Raw genomic sequence first — 17,160 nt, 5'->3', positions numbered from 1 at the left:
TGGAACTCAATAATAAAAAGTAACCCAATTTAAAAATGAACAAAAGATTTGAGTAAATTTTTCTCTAAAGAAGATATTCAAATGGCCAATAATCATATGATAAGATGTGCAGTAACATTGATCATTAGGAAAATGCAAATCAAAATCACAAGGAGATACTACTTCACTTCCAAATAAAAAGATGGACAATAACTAGTATTAACAGGATGTGGAAAATCTAGCATTGCAGCCACTTTGTAAAACAGTTTGGCAATTCTACAAAATTTTACACATAAAATTACCAGATGACCCAGCAATTCTACTCCTAAGTATATACCCCCAAAGAAATAAAAACATATGTTCACTTGAAAATTTGTATACAAATAATCATAGCAGCATTACTTATACTAGCCAAAATGTGGAAACAACCCAAATTTCCATCTACTGAGAGACAAATAAAATATTTGACATTCATATAAAAATAAAATACTTTTTCATTTAAATTTTCATGTAAATTTTTATATGGCAATAAAAATAAATAAAATCCCACTACATTTTATAACATGGATGAATATTGAAAGCATTGTTCTAAGTTAAAGAAGCCAGTCACAAAAGACCACAAATTGTATGATTCCATTTATAAGAACTATCTAGAATAGATAACCCCATAGAGAGATACTAAATAGGTTATTGGCTGCCAGGGGTTGGGGAAGAAAGGAATAGGGAGTGACTGCTAATGGGTATGGGGTTTCTATCTAAATTAAGATAGTAGTGATAGCTGCATAATTCTGTGATTTCTGTAAACCCTGAATTGTATTCTTTGGGAGGATGAACTTTATGGTTTGTAAATATCTCAATAAAGCTGTTTTTAAAAAACAATGTAAATATTACCCACAGCTTAGGTGTTTCTTTCCTTTGATTACATTAACTTTAAAAAATATGTTTTTATTGATTTCAGAGAGGAAGGGAGGGGGAGAGAGAGATAGAAACATCAATGATGAGAGAGAATCATTGATTGGCTGCCTCCTACATGTCCACATTGGGGATTGAGCCCTCAACCTGGGCATGTGCCCTGACCGGGAATTGAACCATGACCTACTGGTTCATAGGTCGAGGCTCAACCACTGAGGCACATTGGCTGGGCTGATTACATTAACTTTTTAATACAATATGTCTTATTTCCTAGAGTTTGGTTCATAGTTACATTACATTTGTTATTTTTTATGTTACCATTATTATTTCAGAGCTGATTTTCCACCAAAAGTGTAAAACTTGTTTCTGTATGCATTTTCCTTTCATTTATTTTATTTCTTGGCTATATCTGTTCTTCTGATGTAGACTGCATATCAGCAGTTTGGGCTACTGCATAGCTGTTTTCCTTAAAGATTTTCTCATCATCTTGGTACTGACCTTTGTCTCTTTCTTGAGTTGGCTCCCTGTTTGCTGGATTGCTGGATTCCATTTCATTGATTTACTTCTTCAAGTTGCTGAAGTACATCCTTTAATAGCTTCTTCAGAAAGGCTACCTAGAAGGTAAGTTATATTAGACATTATCTAAAAAGACTATACAGGGTTGGGCAAAAGTGGTTTTACATTTGTGAATATGCAAAACACAGAATTTATTATTGTATTATTATTATTTATTAATTATTGTATTATTTCCCATATGAACTGTAGACCCACTTTTGTCCCACACTATATTCTACTCTCACACTTGATTAAAAGCCTGATTAAAAATAATTTCCCCCTAGGATTTTCTCACTGTTTTCCACTTTCTATTGAGTGATGGTATTAGATTGTTGAATATCATTTGTAACTTTTTTTTTTGTTTACTTGCTTATATTGCAAAATACAATTAATGTTCCTAATTTTTCTAAGGCAAGTCTATTCATTCAATCCAAAGTGGAACATTTCTACCATGACTGGGAATACAGGCTAGTTTAGAATCCAATTTAATAGTCGACAATGCATACTCCTCAAATAAATTTATCCAATAAAACTAATCTGATTTAAAAAAAATTGTTTTCAATCAGGTGGAAGGGTGGCAAGGTATTCTCTATCTTCTTGCTCTGGGAGTGTATCAGAATCTCAGCAATGTGAGTTTGTGGGGACAGGATTGTGCTGGTTAGGGGAGAAGAGACAAGCGTATTTATGCAAGAGTTCCCCAGGGGATTCAGATAGACCTCCACCCTGGCTTAACCAATGCAGACTTGTATTTCCACTTCACAGTAACTGCTTGACTCCGTCTCTCAATTACCTTTTATCTGCTTACTGCTGCTACTCCCCGCTCCTCTCCATTTTTGGAAGGATAACTAATTGTGATAAAGTGAGACATTCTGTAGTAAAAAGGATGTGGTTTTAATACTTTTAAAACATTTCGAAAAGCAATACAATTACCTAAGCACTTATGTTTTATTAGTAATAGCAAGCAAGATTAATAAGTAAATTCAACTAAAAATGATTTTGTGTCAGAGTGTATAGTTTTTACATTGACATTTCACATAATCTGACTTTGCTTAGAAGAGAAATCACTCGGCTGTTAAAATTACTTTTAAAGAGCTGTCAAAATTGGAAAATATGCTGTCAAAAATATGATGAGGAAAGTTTAAAAATGGTAAAGTATGTTGACTTAGGCAAAAAATATTACCTTCATGGAGGAAAACTTGAATATTTATCATTATCTTTAAAAGGGATAATCCCTTCTCCCCCGATATTGGACATCTCTGTTTCAAAATGTGTATCCTGACACATGTACTTTCACTTAATAGCAACATGAATAAAATCATTTATACTCATACCACAATGAGAACATCTCTAGGTGCTAGAAAATGCTAAAATATAAATGCCATCTATGCTCCTTCATACTATTTGTTTCATTTTTAATTGACAAATTTTTAATCCTTATCCTTATTTTTAGCTTCTCTGACATTTTATACATGTATTTATTAAGTAAATATATTTTAAGTAATAGGAGAATGCAAATCTGTATTATCTGGAAAGTTTGATGAGATTTTTATATTTTTATTCTGTCTATTCAAATGATAAGAACATATTATCTCCCACATATCAGGTGCTCCTTGATTGGCCATTGAGCGTTTCAATTCAAAATGGTTTAATTTAGAGGCTTCACACTAATCTTCACTTAAAAATTGATCCTTCTGTCCCTATTATAATATAATTGAAAAGACAAATATTTGAGAGGTTTTGAATCAAGGACAAATAGATTGGTAAAACTAAAACCTCTTTTACAGCCTTTTTATTTTACAATGAGCAAAATCTGTTAATGATTTAAACCTTGAAAAAGCTCAATTTCTCCAGAATATTCTAAACATTTGATCATTGATTCTTAATAAAAATGAATAAGGATTTATATCTAGATGTGAATAAATTATGTGAATATGAAATAAAACGCAGGATTTCCCCTGGTTTTTTCCCACCAATATAAGTAATGTAGGACTTAAAGTTGATATGCCAAGTATTGTATTGTCAGCCTGTTACTGTTGTGTCCCCTTGGTGCTTGCCTCTTTCCCCATACAGTAAAATACAAGTCACTGCCATTATCACACACCTGGACTATTCACACAATTTTATGAGGATTGTAAAGCACTGTGTAGATGTAAGTATTTAACAGCCTTGTGCTGCTATGTACTATTTTAAAAATACAAACGCAGAATAAATACTATATAATAAGTTGAAAACAATAAACAGCCCTGTTTTATTTTCGAAGAAAAGCAAAATAGCTATAATGGAGTGATTTCTTTGAGCTAAAATTATAGAAGAAAAATAATTTCTTGTAACAGGAGTACCTCAATACAACTATCCATCTAAGCAATGTCTATCATTTTTGTTGTCTACTATTTTATGGCTATGTGGAATAATGTAGGGCTGGCTGTTAGATGTCTCAATATTTATATAGCCTTTTATTTTATTTTATTTTATAAAAAATATATTTTATTGATTTTTTACAGAGAGGGAGAGGGATAGAGAGTTAGAAACATTGATAAGAGAGAAACATCGATCAGCTGCCTCCTGCTCACCCCCTACTGGGGATGTGCCTGCAACCAAGGTACATGCCCTTGACCGGAATCGAACCTGGGACCCTTCAGTCCACAGGCTGATGCTCTATCCACTGAGCCAAACCGGTTAGGGCATAGCCTTATATTTTAACATCACTAGATTTAATCATCAAAGTTTTAAAAACTGAATTTCACAAACCACATAATATATGCATACAAAACAAACAAGCTTAAACAATAAAGGTAATTACAAACATTGCCACAAATAAGATAAATGTAATTTCATAGACCTGAAATTTGAGCATAACTTTAGGGGATGTTAAAATATAGAAAATTAAGCAAGAAGTTTGCAAATTTAGACATCTGAATCTGAAAATAAAAATTTTATTGTTCTCAGAGGTTTTAGTTTTACCAATCTATCCATCCATGTTGACATATCATCACTACGCACATGGATAAGAAACTCTAACTGGTAATCCAAAATACGGTATATGTATATTGGAGGAAAGTTTGTGTTGTCATGGGAACTTTGGCTTTTGCTTACATTATATTGAAAACTATATTATGTGTCTTGGTTCACCTTAATGACTACCTTCATATATTGCTAATTATGCTATTTTCCCTCATTCACTTTGATGATTAACTCCTTAAGGTTAATATTGCTCATCTTTATTGAGTTAGTTCATATTTTTCTTGAATATAGAAATATGAACTTACATTTACTTTCATTTGTGAAAATTGCATTATGCATGTCACCATCACCTGTTCATTACATTAAGTAAAAGAAGGTTTAGCTTTTATGAGATTTGCAAAATTATATTTATGAAAATTATAAGTTGACCTTGTTTGCTTTCAGGAACAACATATTCCAAATGGTAGAAAATAAAATTTGTGAACATTTATTTTTCTGGTCATAAAATTGTATAATTTTTTTATTCAACATTTCCTGCAGTATTTTAAAAGAGAAAATTTAAGCTATTAAAATTTTTTCACACTTTCAACATATAGGAAAAGACATGATAAAATATTCATTATGTATATGCAGAATTCCTTCTGTATGTAGAACTCCACAGAGCTAGTTAGTAAGAGAATATGTTATATAATAAATATGCCTATAGAACAGATATTGAATTAAATCTCAAGGTCTTAGTCACCTTTCCACATTCTCCAATTAAAAAAATTGAAAATCAGAAAAATTTCAGAATGAAAACTATGTATGGGTTATTTCAATTAAGATAAACTGGAATTGATATTTTTATTCAGAAATGGTTACTGGGTTCCTATTATGTACTAGATATGTGCTAGGCATGGGTATTCGTAGTAAGATAAGAAAGCTCTCATGAGGTTATAAATATGTAAAGAAGCAATGACAATATAGTCTTTCAGATTCTGTATTTTATAAAGCTGTTGTAAAAACCCTTAGGATTTTGTCTTGCCTTCAAGAGTCTATTTACTGTGTTTGAGATGACATGTCAGGTAATCTCTGAGTGACAAAGGGTGAAAGGAAATCTCATCACAAATTGACAAAAGTAAAAGGTAAACTGTTTTCCGCAGCAGCATGAACCACATACTCAGAAAGAGGTATGGGTTTATCACAAATAACCTAATTCCTAGTTGTCTATGGAAACTTTTATAACAAACTAGCATTTAAAAATAATAAGTATTTTTTTGTGAAGGAAGCTACCACTTATTGTCTTACATTGTATTTTATTTTTATTATATTATAATCATTATCATAGTTTTATTTTCTACATTAGCTGTTATATCATTTGCTACATACTTGTAAATAGCATATTTTACAAATATTTAATTTTTTTCATTTTGAAATAACTGTAAACTTACAGAAATGTTGCAAAAATAGTACAGGAAACTCCTAGATTTTTCTAGATTTGCTGTTCTCTCTCTCTCTCTCTCTCTCTCTCTCTCTCTCTATATATATATATATATATATATATGTAATCACTTTTTCTTTATATATATTCTATCATATATATATATATATATATATATATAATTTATTTTTCTAACATACTTGAGTGTTGGTTGAATATATGAAGCCCTTTCCTCCTTTAAAACTTGAGTAAGATTTTTCAAAATTCAAGGGAACAATAACTTCAGGTCAATGTATATAAGATCCTGGAAGATATGTGTCCTTAATTTAGGGGACCAAGACTTAAAAGAATGAAATAAAACACTGTAGCTTGAAGTTTAGAAGATTCAGGAAGAAAGTCTATAATTGTATTGTGATTTTCTACTAACAGTACTCTTTTAAATTTATTTTTATTGAATTTATTGGGGTGACATTGTTTCACAAAACCATACATGCTTCAAGTGTGCAATTCAACAAAACATCAGATGCATACCTAACAAAAGTATTTTAGAGGACAAGTTTAGAGCTACCTTTAGACAATGTGAAAGAAGATCACAAGTAACCTTCCAAGAGATGACAGTGAATGGAGTGGGATACCAAGAAAGATATGATCTTTTTAGTGAGCTTAAGTGTTATATCTATTTATGCTTAAGGTGTTCATTTCTTTAAAATAATGTGATAAAAATATAGCATAATAGAAACAATGTCCTATGTTAAAAGTATAGCAAAGCAGGCTGTCCAATGCAAAGTTGTGAGATAATTTGAAGCTGAATAGAAATAGATATAGTATGAGCCCACATACCATGAAAAGTTAACAAATAGAGAAAGGAAGCCTCAGGGAAACCCCAGCACATTTAATCTTTTTTTTTTTTTTTATGGTGGCATTAATGTACCGAAAAGTGAAAGAACAGCCCCCAAACTTCCAGAAACGAGTCAGTTTCATGTCTCAAGCTGCGTATAAACCATTCAAAGGTGGCAGCTTCCCACAGCTGACTTTACCTGTGATTAAAATAGAGGATGGTCACTAGTTTGGGCTTACCATGTGTATCCTGAAGACTCAGCCTGGTCACCAGGTACATTTAGAATTTCTTTACGACCAAAAAATTGGCTTACAAATAATTTTTCATTTATATATTCTAAACAATACAGCTCATCAACAGGCTATTCACATATGTTTAAACCATGCTCCATACCTTTGGGAACACTAGACTGACTTTACAAGTTTAGAACTCCATCTTGCTTGAAAATCCTTTCAATTTTCCATTCCTATTTCCATTACAAAGAAAAGTGCTCCATCTGATGAACACAGGTCACACTGTTTTGAATAAATCCCTGCTCTTTTTTGAGAATCAGAATTTTTATCAAATCAGAATTTTTATCCAGTATGGATCCAGGGGACTTTTGAGCTAGAAGGGGAAAAGTTTTCTAGTTAATTTCATGACAAATGCTTTTAAAAACATTTTTTTTTGTATATTTTCCCAGACCTATTGGGATTTTGTATTTAGAGATTTCCTTGCAATCCTTTCTTCTGAACAGAAGTTTATTTAGAATACACACCATAAAAGATTTAAAATAGTCTGCTTTCCAGAGTGGACAGAGTTTCTACATTTTTCCTTGACTATAAACAGAAGTTCTGAAAGTTGCTTAGTGTTCACATTTCTGCTACACATTTTTAAGTGCTAAGACTCAGTAATGAAACCGCCTTTCTTTGTTGTTACATGATCAACTTTGATTAAAATAATTGTGGTAGTATCAGAGCTATAAGGTAATAAGTATGTTCTCTATCATCTGGCAGACAAAACATATTAGGTATTTTATATGTGTTATATTCCAGTTTATAGAACAGGTTAATAAAATCATATAAAATAGATTTGAAACATTACAGGCAGCAATTTAAAAAAATTACTTATTTTCCACAAAATGTAAAAATATTTTCCAGTAGAATTAGTGGCCATTTTACATCAAACATTAAATATTATTATTTGTGTGAAAATTCATTGAAAGCATGTCATGTTGATTTAAAGAAATAGAAGTTAGGATTTTAATTATCATCTTTCTGAGCCAAATTTAACCTGTTAAATCTGGTTTAGAATCTGAAACAGTTGTAGTGAAAGATTTGGAAAGAAAAATCCTTTCCCCCCCTACACTTATAGAAGTGCAAGCCAAATTAAAAGAGCATACAACCCAAAGTTGCAGAGTGATATTCAAAAGGAAATTTCAAAATTTGAAGATGTGTAACATAATATAGGAGTTATATGTGCTGTTTTTTCTAAATATCACTTTAGTTTTGATCCCAGATGAATATATATATATATATATATATATATATATATATATATATATATATAAAGTTAAATTATTAAGGCTTTGGGAGTTTTAAAACCCAACTATCCCACCCACACCTCACTAACTTGACAAGAATAGGCATAGTAAAATCTACTCAAACAAAAATTCACATTTAATTTTTCTTAGGAGGAGGTTTATGGCAAAATTAAAAAATTTATCTTATTTTCCTTATAAAGTAAGGATGGTCACTATACCTCTTGATATTCCTCCCAAAGAAAAATAAATAAAGCACATAATTAATCCAGGACAAGTAATCCAGGATTTACACAAGTGGCACTACACATTTCTGAAATCTCCAAACTAAAGGTTTATAATGAGTGAGAGAAGAAATTGTAATTCACTCTATCAAAAATCTGAAGAGGGAGGGAATATTTTTGCTATGCACAAGCTGAATCAAGTTAATGAGGCATCTAACATTGCAAAAAGACCGTTGTCTATAAATAAATTCAGTCTGATTGGAATGTATTAGTTGTCTGATAATATTCTGTAGCCTACAGATGCTTTGGGTAGAATGTAGATTTCTTGAAAAAGAAAGGCCAGTGGAATTGCTTCTGTACAGCTCCGGGCCATTTCTATTAAATGGCATTAAAATAACATTTCTCGTTAAAACAAGGCTTTCCATTCAGGATATTTCCAAAGCAATACGTTCAGCATAAGACAAATTATGTTCTTCATCTGAAATTCACTTGAACATGGGAATTTGGGAAAAAATATGTTCCTTTTCACTCATATTTTTTCCTATTGAAATTTGTCTGTTAAGGTGCTACTCATAAGCTATGTACCTAAACTCTAGAGGCTATGAAGAGAATATACGAGTAATTAGCATCTTAGCTATTGCTCAGCTTCCCCCTACAACTTTGTACATGTACTTATGCTTATTATTGATGGGAGGACTGGACTTTTATTACTGAGTAGATGTTATGTCTCATTAGCTGCCAGATGTTTCTACAGAGCGGTGTGAATCTAAGTCTTCTAATCAAATGAAAAGTTCAGGTTTCATGGAACTTAAAAAAAATAGAATTGTAGAATCTACAAATAGAATACATTATATATTTGTTATCCCTTTGCCTTTTCCATCAGGGAACACTTAATTTAATCATGTCCTCAGATTTATAAGTCTAAAGGGATATTTATATTATAATCTGAGGATATTGTTTGATTTGTTTGTTTATTATCTCCTCTCACAGAATGACATGAGGGCAGAAGTTTTGTCTTGTCCAGTGTGTCATCTCCAGACTGAAAAGAGTACCTGAGACATGATAAGTGCTCAGTAAAATTGGCCCAATAAAAGAATGAATAAATGGATTGGAAAATGGCTACATAAAAGATGTACCTGATAGCAATTTATTGCCTCCCAGCTCCAAGTTCAGCCTTCAGTATCAGCCCTGCAGCTGTGTCTCCCGCAAGGAAATCTGAATCATTCTTGTGGAAGAAGTGCCCAATCCAAGTTCTTCCTCCTTTGTATTCCCTCATAACTTAAAGCAGTGGTTCTCAACCTTCTGGCCCTTTAAATACAGTTCCTCTTGTTGTGACCAACCATAAAATTTTTTTAGTTGCTATTTCATAACTGTAATGTTGCTACTGTTATGAATCGTAATGTAAATATCTGATATGCAGGATGGTCTTAGGAGACCCTTGTGAAAGGGTCGTTCGACTGCCAAAGGGGTCGTGACCCACAGGTTGAGAACCGCTGACTTAGAGACTTAGAGGATCCTGTTATATCTTATAGTTACTCTTTCATTATAACATAGTAATCTATAATAATAAAAACATAATATGCTAATTAGACTGGACATCCTTCCGGACAACCTTCTGGACAAAGCCAGGGCTGTGAGGGAAGCCCGGGTTCCGGGTGCCGGTGGCTGGAGGGAAGTACCGGAGGGAAGCCAGGGTTTCAGGTGCCAGAGAGACACCGGTGCCAGCAGCCGGGGAAGGAAGGCCTACTCGCACGAATTTTGTACATTGGGCCTCTAGTTCTTTATATTAATCTTCTACTATTTAGATCACTATGTTGTTTCTAGTTCCTGATTGGACCCAGACTGATTCAGAATTGGTACCAGAAGTGGGATGGGTCTCAGGCAGTAGCCATTTAAAGAAGGGATTTTGAGACTATTTGGCCATGCCCTTGAGCCTTAGCAAAGTGCTGAGCTCCTCCTTAATGGGAAATGGATGCTAGTAACCCATGGCTTGTAGTGGCATCAAAATTAACTAAGCTACCAACTGTGGTTGATTGTGATAAAGTGCCAACTGAAGCACGTTTCCTGGGAACTCAAATGACTGTTACACTTAACCAGATGGAAGTAGTGAATTCTATAATGACTGCAATGTGAGAAGAAATATTTTTGTGTGCATTTGAGCACTTATAGAGAGAAAATAACAATCTTAACTCCATTATTTCTAAACTTAACTTACAATTTCATAACCAACGAGTTTCTACAACATTCCTAAAAGTATTTTATTTCTTGTAGCAGAACTGATATTGATGAAAAGCAAATACAAAATGTAATTGTGTGAGTTGTTGAACTACGATGACAGTTCAATCCAACTCTTGCTAAGTTTCTCATGTAAACGTGGAAAATAATGGAATTCTGTACCCTGCAATGGGGAGAACTGCTTGGATCTAAACGGACCTTCCTTATCAGTGAAAGTAGCTTTCTCTCCAGTGTCCAAAGAGGCTAGCCTTTTTTTTTTCTTTGCTTGAAAAATCTTATGATAATCATACTTGGATAGATGCCTTGGAAGGGGGTGTTTATTCTTTCCAAAATTTACCTCTACTACCCATTGTTGCCAATAAACCCCCAAATATTGTCAAATTCAGCATTCTCCAAGGTGGGTTTCCTCATCCTCAGCACTGCTGATATTTTGAACTGGATAATTCTTGTGGTAACTGTCTTGTGCATTGTAGATTATTTAGCAGCATCCCTGCTCTATACCCACTATGTACTAGGAGATCTCTCCTCCCCCACTTGAATAATCACAAATGTCTCCAGCAATTACCAAATGTCTCTGGAGGGAAATCATCTCCAGTAGAGAATCACCACTCCAGGGCAAAGAGTAACACAGTATGAGCTAGGGGGACGTAGCTTACATATTAGAGAATTTCAAGGCTTTGTTAATATATATCCGTAAAAGCTGATATGGGGAACATGTATGAGAAGGGATTTAAGTTGTTAGACCAAAGAAGACAGAATGTAACACTAAGTTTATTGATATTATTTACAATAGATTTACATTTTAATGTGTTGGCTCATGAAGGTGGAGGTGGCTCTAACAGCTTATTTGGGTTGACTGAAACTTGGACTCAGTAGTGGCCTACATTTAATGAGATTAAGATTCCAGGGCCTCTCTGAAATGATGTATAGGAGGGAGCCCAACCATTTATAGAGACAGGAAAAGTTGGACTGTATCATGTGCAATCTATCTACCATCCTCTTAATACATTTCATAAGAAATCTCAGAGGACACTTATCTCACTAGGACATTAATATTAGTGAGAAAAATACCTGCATCCTTGAAAAACTCTGTCTGGTGTCCTTTGTAGTCCAGATATGACTATAGGGGATGCCAATATTGAGATGGGTTCCCTAATTTCAGCGGGGATGATGTGACCCCAGAATAGCAGAGTTTAAGTGGCCATACTTAACTGTCCAACACAAGGTGGTCATATCAGTTAGTGAAGACTTACCAGATATGGGAATGCATTTTCTCATACATACCTCTGGGTGTGGCTAATTGATCACAGAGTATCTAGGAATGAAATAGATAGGCAGTCTAATAGATTATCTCTTGATCTGTACAATGGGAAAAATTCTAATTCTGGTATCCAAAAACCTGACAGGAGTCACCACAGTCTCTCACCCAGTTTTTTTAAAAAATATGTTTCTTTATTAATTTCAGAGAGGAAGGGAGAAGGAGAGAGAGATAGAAACATCTATGAGGAGAGAGAATCATGGATCAGCTGCCTCCTGCACGCCTCCACTGGGGATGGAGCCTGCAACCGGGGTATGTGTCCTTGACCGGAATCGAACCCAGGACTCTTCTGTCCACAGGCTGACGCTCTATCCACTGAGCCAAGCCGGCCAGGGCATCTCACCCAGTTTTAAGATATAGGATAGTTCACAGACACAAGGCCCTTGATTGACAGGGAAGCCAGGTGCCCTTGAGGAAGGACTTTGCACCATTGCTGTAAGTGTATCCTTTAAGCATCTTCCAATAGTACCAACAGTCAAACATTCCTTTAGCAAACTTACAAGCCTACATGTTTAAGTAACTGGAGGACAGAGTTCAGGGCAACCAAAGCTACTGCAAAATAAGGAGAGAATATACTGGGAAAAAGACATGCAGAGAAAATATCTCCAAATTTTGTGTGTAAAATTTACCTAAAATTTTGACTGATCTGTACACAAGACAGACTCCAGCCAAAACTGAGAGCATTAAAAGGAGAAAAAGACAATTCTGTAATCATAGAGATTTTAACAACCCTCTCCCAGCAATTGATAGAGCAATTAGAAAACAACAGTAACACACTAGTAAAGAGCTAGAAGATATGGAACCCTGGGTTGGGAGTCTGGTGTGGGGCTTGGACATCTTGCTCCTCACGGGAGGCTGAGGCAGCCATGATCTCCCTCCCGATTAAAAAAATGCCACACGTGGGTGCCGGACCAGCCCGTTCTGCGCCTCCACCCCTCCTACCAGTCTCAATGTTCTTTCTTCTTTAATTCTATAATTGTAGGACTTCCATTCAGCCAGACTTCAGGCTGTTCTGAATGATGGTTGTTCTGTATGTTAGTTGTAATTTTGATGTGGTCAAGGGCCATCCACCTTCAGAATGCCCTATAGGATCGGCCAAGGTCTTCAATTAGTCCACAGTAGAGCTCAGTTTCTCCCACTGCCCAATCCCCCTTCCTTCTCTTCCCTTCTTCAGAGCGGATCCACTAAGAGCGCTCTTTATAAACTTCCTGAGCACTCAAAAACGAGCGACAAGCCGTTAGACGGAGAAGTGCTAATTGACAGAGTTAGCATCTATCCCTGTGAACTGCATTTCATTTTCCTGGATGTTGAATCTTCTTTTTTTGTTGTTGTAAATTATTTGCTGCTGCTCTCAATTCTTGAAGTTTCCAGAAAATCTTCTGATGAAGGCTTGGTGTATTAGTTTTAGACTGTTGCCATAACAAATTACCACACATATAGTGGTTAAAACAATACGCATTTATTATATCACTAGAGGCCTGCGAGAATAAGGCCAAAACCAGCTCTCTAACATCCCCCCCCCAGGGGTCCCAGATTGTGAGAGAGCACAGGCCAGGCCAAGGGACCCCACCGGTGCACAATCAGGGCTGGGGAGGGGCCATGGGAGGACTCCAGGGTGTGTCCAGGCTGACTCACCCAGTCCCGATCTGCCGGACCCCAGCAGCAAGCTAACCTACTGGTTGGAGCGTCTGCTCCCTGCTGGTCAGTGCATGTCATAGCGACTGGTCAACCTGTGGAATGAATGGTCGGACACTTAGCATATTAGGCTTTTATTATATAGGATAGTTCTATATGCTAGAAGCCTGGTTTGGCTCAACCATTTGCTTTGCTTCAGATCCAACAAGATCAAAATCAAGGTGTCAGCAGGCCTGGGCTTTTATCTGGAGGCTCTGGGGAGAGAAAGAGAGAGAAAGAGATACACATTGATTGGTTGCCTCTCCCAGGTGCCCAGACCAGGGCCAGGGATCATGGAACCTGCAATCCAGGTAGGTGCCCTTGAATGGGAGCCAAACCTGTGACCCTTCTGTGTGATCGGGCCAGTGCTCTAACTACGTAGCAACACCTGCCAGGGCGAAATGTAAATTCGTTGAAGTTTCTTTGTATAACATTAGACTACTCCAAAAACTCTTGATTTTTTAAGTGTTTAGCACTTAAAGTATTAAAAAAGGATTAAAAGTGCAAGTTACTCAAATTATAGGAGGTATTTTACAAACTGTGTTTATTCTCCAGGCAGCACATCTGAACATATTTCTCCCTTTAAAACACACACGTGTGCAGAGACAGCTTTCCACCAAAAATGAAAAGGGTGTGAATTTTTCTTTGTTTTCAACATAACCAACTATATTAGCCCAACTACATAGGATGGTGTTTCAAGAGTCATGTGGGTACTATGGGGTGGTAGTGCACGTGGCGGGAAGCCTTCAGAATCTCCAGAGGGAGGCATGTCTGTGGGGAGGTCTCTGCCTGGAGCTGTTGGTCTGAAAGTGGTCTGATTCTCCTTCCTCCCTTCTTGGTGCCCAATATTCTTAGGGCCTGTTTTAAAGTTCCAACATGCCCCTGGCCAACTTTTTATTGCTCAGGAAGGTTTTTCGTTTCTCTATTCTACTTGGCTGTTTGATCTTATCCTATAAGTATCAGAAAGACTGCATTCATCTGTTGTTTTCTTGGTGCTTCTGGGAACCTTGATTGCTGCGATGTGAGATGACTTCCTGAGAACATTTCTGCTTCTTCTGCCTCAGCAAAGAAACAGATTTTCTGATCTTGTGTTGTGCAGTTTGGATGGTAAAGAAATGCTCAATAATCAGGACCACCATTTCCTCCTCCTCATTTGGGATTGATCCCAAGGCATAATGACTTCTGCACTGTTTAAACTTTACAGTTTAATCATGGTTTTGCTGCCTTTGCTGGTTCACAGGGACATTCTGATATGGGTTTTGAGGTTTATCTTTTCTTGGGTTAAATACTTTTTTTTCTTTGAATTTCTTAAAGATATACACTTGGCCCTTGAATAGATTGGTGATGATGACTGACTTCTCCCTGACATTCGGACTTTCTGTTGGGGAAATCTTGATACAAACCCCAGCAAATCTCATACATTTTTATGTGTTAACCATTTCCTCTATCATGTCTCCCACAGCCCAGGTGATGTGGAGAGATTAAAATATCCTGCTCTAGACAATAGCGATGATGAAAAAATGGGCTGACACCATGAGGGAATGGAATGGAGAAGTTTTGGGAGCGGACAGCAAAGTAGAGGTAGGGGTATGGGTGAGGATCCACCAGCCACAGATTTTGGAGGCAGTATGGACATTCCCTTGAAAAGATAGAGTACATGAGGTTTCATCCTGAGATCAGATTGGTTTGTTGATTAACAGCCAGCATATAATTTCCAAAGGTTTTATACAGCTTCTTAATCTCTGCCTTATCATTGTTGTAGGCTTCAACTATGCAATTTTTTTTTCAGGGTTTTATTTATTTATTTTTTAATCCTCACCTGAGGATATGCTTTTTATTGACTTTAGAGCAGCGGTTCTCAACCTGTGGGTCAGGACCTCTTTGGGGGTCGAACGACCCTTTCACAAGGGTCGCCTAAGACCATCGGAAAACACATATATAATTACATATTGTTTTTGTGATTAATCACTATGCTTTAATTATGTTCAGTTTGTAACAATGAAAATACATTCTGCATATCAGATATTTACATTACGATTCATAACAGTAGCAAAATTACAGTTATGAAATAGCAACGAAAATAATTTTATGGTTGGGGGTCACCACAACATGAGGAACTGTATTAAAGGGTTGCGGCATTAGGAAGGTTGAGAACCACTGCTTTAGAGAGAGTGGAAGAGAGAGGGAGAGAAAGATCAATGTAATTCTCTCTCACATTGATCGGTTGTCTCCCGTAGTGTCCCCACCAGGGATGGAACCTGAAACCTGGGTATGTGCCTTGACCAGGAATTGAACCTGGGACCCTCTGGAGCACAGGACAACGCTCCAACCAACTGAGCCACCCAGGCCAGGGCTTTTTCAGAGTTTAAAATGTCCATTCAAATCCTGAAACAGTGAGGTATTGGTCCTCCCATTATGTTTAATTTATTTTCACTATCTTTTTGATGTCTTTGACCCAAGACACTGTAGGCTACTAGTTATAGAGAAATTTCCCCAGCTAGTTTGGCCTCATTGGCCTTTTCCTGCATGATTTCAAGAATTCTAAGGCATGCTACAGAGGTTCTGTCCCAGGTGATGGTTCCCTCGTAACCATGGATAGTGACAGACTTTCCTGAATCCTAGAATTGTCTTTTCTATGGATGCCCATACAAGAGAAGGTTTTTATTTTTTGATACTTTATTATTTTTTTTTAGCATTTAGGTTTTTATTTTATTTTTTTAGCATTATTTTACTAGAATAGTATGAATTTACTTATCCTGATGAGTCCTGCTTTGTAATGGTGGAAAAACAACTCATTGAGCTTCAGGATATTCAGAGAAAAAGCAATCTGGCATAAGATCCTCCAGTTGTTAAGTTCTTGTTCCCTTGAAAAGTGGTCTTCACACTGGATGTACTGATGGGAGAGACAGAACATGATATTTTATATAGGATGTAGGAAGTAGCAAACTGGTAAATACTTACCTACTAAATGCCCTTTTGTCTGCTGCGTATGTTATAATAACAACTGCAATTTCTGTGTTACATACTGTATCAAGTATAGACTTGATCTACATTGTTTATTATTTGACTAGAGGCCTGGTTCACGAAATTCATGCACTCAGGGGCAGGAGGAGGGTCCCTCAGTCTGACCTGTGCCCTGTCACAGTCCGGGAGCACTCGGGGAATGTCCGACTGACGGGTTAGGCCTAAGCCATCAGTCGGACATCCTTAGCACTGCTGCGAAGGCGGGAGAGGCTCCTGGCACCGCTGCTGCACTCACCAGTTGTGAGCCCGGCTCAGGCTTCTGGCTGAGCAGCACTTCTCCTGCGGAGTACACTGACCACAGGGGGCAACTCCTGCATAGAGGTGTACGCCCCCTAGTGGTCAGTGCAATTTTTTTCCACCTATGGGGGCTTTTTACATAATTACCTTTTTATAAAAGAGGACTAGAGCCGGGGGCAAAAAAAACTTGTGCACTCGGGGAGGAGGGGTGTTCCTCACGGCGCCTGTCTCTCGCAGTCTTCGAGGCTCGTGAGATAACGACCT

The sequence above is a fragment of the Myotis lucifugus genome, unplaced genomic scaffold (assembly GCF_000147115.1).
Source record: "Myotis lucifugus unplaced genomic scaffold, Myoluc2.0 scaffold_22, whole genome shotgun sequence".
In the NCBI taxonomy this organism is placed as follows: domain Eukaryota; kingdom Metazoa; phylum Chordata; class Mammalia; order Chiroptera; family Vespertilionidae; genus Myotis; species Myotis lucifugus.
This window is presented reverse-complemented; position numbering follows the sequence as displayed.